Below are 3,767 nucleotides of genomic sequence, written 5' to 3' on the forward strand. Positions count from 1 at the left end.
ACACCAGTAGGGATGGGTTGTGTTGCATTTTAAACTAGGAAAACATCATTTTATTCGGTTATGATGCCCATGCATTACAGTAAGTTCAGATAATCCCTTACTTTCCTCTTTGTGACAATCCCTGTAGAGCTAACATGAGGAGAAATCTGAATTTATTCATTTCATCTTATTGAAACTTTTTTCTTTTTTGAGATGGAGTTAAAAAAAAATTATTGTTATATATTTTTTATATATATATATATATATATAAAACACTAATCTTGTTTAATTGAAAATAGTGTCATCTAATAGTATGTTATGTGTCAAAGCTTTTTTTCTTTTTTTGAGATTTAAAAGTAACCACAGTTTTGTTCCATACACAGGAGACTGTTACTGAGAACATACAGGCTGCTGCACCTACACACGGCTCTGTGTCCATCAGGAATGTCTTTTCATAATAGGTTCTATATATTCTGTTTTTACATTGGAAATGACACGTGATGATTGTTCCATGTTTCCCACAGCGCTGACAGCCTTAGCATGATTCAGATGCTTTCAGCAGTGAACACTAGAGGTTCTAATAATTTCAAATATAAGACAAAACTTCTTTAACTAACTTTTTTAATTGCCTCATACTGTAGTAAGTGCTGGAGACATGACTGGTGTGGGCCTCCTACAATTGTTTAGCTCTGTTCCCTACAAAGAAATCACTAGTGGACACAGAGCCCAAAAACACCTGATCTTAAGGACTTCAGAACAGGCAACAATACATTTTTTCGACATCTACACACTGTCTTAAAACAGCTCAAAGCCACACAGGTGTGAATGAGGAGTTATATTTCAAAACCTCTGTTTTGGGAGGAGATATCTCAGCCTGATGTTCACTGCAGACTCCCCAGATGTTACCAGTTTGAAATTGCTAAGAGCTTTAATGAGAGTGGAGAGTTTGTGTAACAAACAGTAACAAATGGTTCTAATTTTGGACTGAGCTTATGTTGTAAGTCTGTATTTTGTCTGTTTTATACTGATAATGTTTAGCTTTTTTTGAGTGGTGATGACAGAGACTCATCGTGACTTTGTTGTGGATTAAAAAACAGAATGAGAGAATGAAATAAAATATGGAATGATCTGTATTTTGTTTTGGATAGTTTGTCCTTTGTCTCATTGATATCATCACTTCCACCAAAGTGGACATAATGTTTTTAAGGGCATTTGTTTGTGTGTTGGTTGGTTTGTATACATACTGTACAATCTACCACCCACCAAAGTATAACCTGGATCCAAGAGTTTACACATTCTCCCTGTGTCTGCTTGTGTTCTCTAGGGGTACTCCGACATCCTCCCATGGTCAAAAAACATGCAGCTTAAGTTGACTGGTGACACTGAGTGTCCATGTGTGTAGTTATTTCTCTGTGTCTCAGCCCTGATACACTGGCAACCTGTCCAGGGTGCACCCTGCTTCTCACACAATGTCAGTTGGGATAGGCTCCAGCCTCCACAAGTTTTCAGCATGTAGGCTATTGCATGTTAATATTCAAGAACAAACCTGTAGAGAAACAGAGGGCAACAAGTGTAACTATGCAGAATGAAACCTGCTGGTAAAAACTTCATCAGGAGTGGGACTTCAACCAACGCCTCTATCTGAAGACCGGAAGCCCCATCAGGTAGGAAGGAATGAACCCTTGAGACTGGCACTTTAGATCACTCAGCCATCCTGACAACTTGTAGGCTAATTCACCAAAGTCAAGTGAAGTTGAGGTTTATCCCTATGTGTTGTCAAGATCTTTTCAGTGTGTAGGTGATTGCATGTTAATGTTCAAGGACAAACAGATGGTGACAGGTGTAGCTATGTAGAATGAAACCTAAAATTTGTCAGGAGTGGGATTTGAACCCACGCCTCCATCTAGAGACCAGAAACCCCATCTGGTAGGAAGGAATGAACCCTTGAGTCTGGCGCCTTAGACCACTCGGCCATCCTGACAGCTTGTGGGCTCATTCACCAGAGTCAGCCTGGATTTTACAGACCAAACTTGTTAAGCTACTTTTAGCAATCTTGACATTTATAGGATTAAAAAGGCATTCTTTCTAACACAGAGTAGGCATATAATACACACCTGACATCACATAGCTCACCTGTGAAGTTGAGGTTTATCCCTATGTGTTGTCAAGATCTTTTCAGTGTGTAGGTGATTGCATGTTCATTAGAGTGAGACCAACAAGCATAATGTTTGGTAGGAGTGGGATTTGAACTCAAGCCTCTATCTAGAGACCAGAAACCCAATCAGGGGGCAAGAAATGAACCCTTGCGTCTGGCACCTTAGACCACTCGGCTGTCCTGCCAAGTTGTAGGTTAGTTTACCAAAGTCAGCCTGGATTTTACAGACCAAACTTGTTAAACTACTTCTCTACATCTTTTAGCAATCTTGACATTTATAGGACTTAAAAGGCATTGTTCCTAACACAGAGTATGCATTTAACACACACCTGACATCACATAGCTCACCTGTGAAGTTGAGGTTCATGTGTTAATATCTTTTCATTGTGTAGGTGATTGCATGTTAATGTTCAAGGACAAACAGATGGTGACAGGTGTAGCTATGTAGAATGAAACCTAGAGGTATAAGATTTGTCAGGAGTGGGATTTGAACCCACGCCTCCATCTAGAGACCAGAAACCCCATCTAGTAGGAAGGAATGAAACCTTGAGTCTGGCGCCTTAGACCACTCGGCCATCCTGACGGCTTGTGGGCTCATTCACCAGAGTCAGCCTGGATGTTACAGACCAAACTTGTTAAACTATTTTTCTACATTTTTTTTGGCATCCTATGCATTTACAAGATTAAACAGTCATTCAGTCTTCACCCGATTGCTGGCTGGGATTGGCTCCAGCCCCCCCGCAACACCGTTTGGGACCAAACTTGTTAAACTACTTTGCTATATCTTTAGGCATCCTAGATATTTATAGGATTTTAAAGGCATTCTTTCTAACAAAGAATAAGCATATAATACACACCTGACATCACAGAGCTATGTGTGGTCAAGATCTTTTCAGTGTGTAGGACAAACAGATGGTGATAGGTGTAGCTATGTAGAATGAAACCTACAGGTGTAAGATTTGAACCCATACCTCCATCTGAAGATCAGAAACCCCATCAAGTAGTAAGGAATAAACTTTTGAGTTTGGCAGCTTAGACCACTTGGCCATCCTGACAACTCACAGGCTAGTTCAGGTGAAGCTATGTAGAATGAAACCTACAAGTAGAAACCACTGGGAGGAGTAGGATTTGGACCCACAAATCCATCTCAAGACCAGGGGCCCATTTCAGGAAGGAGGTTTTGTTGAAACTCTGAGTTTGTTAACCCCAAAATGAGGAAAACTCGGTTTCAGAAACGGAAGTAACTTAAAACCCGTGAAAGCGGGGTAAGTTAAACCCGTTTCAAAAAGAGAGGTAATCTAAACTCAGAGTCAGTTACTATGGCAACTTACTCTGTGAACCTAACCTGGTTGGGAACAGGTTTTGTTCGGGAAACCCAGAGTTTCCTCCGGTCTCCGCCCATTTTTAAAGTGAAAGGTGTTTAATACCTCATTTAATGTTTCAGTACATTCATAGAATGCACACGTTTCCGTCACGCAGAGACCAAAATGGCGTGTCCATTCATAGAGGATCCTGTAGATGAGGACGCTGTATTAATTCGCAGGGAATTGCATTTACGTCGGGAGAGGATATTGAGGCCACGAGTTGATTTTTTGTCATATCCCCATGTATTTTTATTTGAGCGGTACCGTTT

At 40.5% G+C, this 3,767-nt stretch overlaps 2 non-coding genes across 2 annotated transcripts; both read right to left on the reverse strand.

Annotated features, from left to right (window-relative positions):
- Nucleotides 1-1,849: 1,849 nt before the first annotated feature.
- On the reverse strand, nt 1,850-1,960 carry trnal-caa (transfer RNA leucine (anticodon CAA)). Its single transcript has 2 exons — nt 1,923-1,960; nt 1,850-1,895 (listed from the first exon to the last, which is right to left on the reverse strand). It is a non-coding gene; the product is annotated as a tRNA-Leu (tRNA).
- Nucleotides 1,961-2,606: 646 nt separating this feature from the next.
- On the reverse strand, nt 2,607-2,717 carry trnal-caa (transfer RNA leucine (anticodon CAA)). Its single transcript has 2 exons — nt 2,680-2,717; nt 2,607-2,652 (listed from the first exon to the last, which is right to left on the reverse strand). It is a non-coding gene; the product is annotated as a tRNA-Leu (tRNA).
- Nucleotides 2,718-3,767: the final 1,050 nt, after the last annotated feature.

Source organism: Monopterus albus, unplaced genomic scaffold, assembly GCF_001952655.1.
Source record: "Monopterus albus unplaced genomic scaffold, M_albus_1.0 scaffold41.1, whole genome shotgun sequence".
Classification (NCBI taxonomy): Eukaryota; Metazoa; Chordata; class Actinopteri; order Synbranchiformes; family Synbranchidae; genus Monopterus; species Monopterus albus.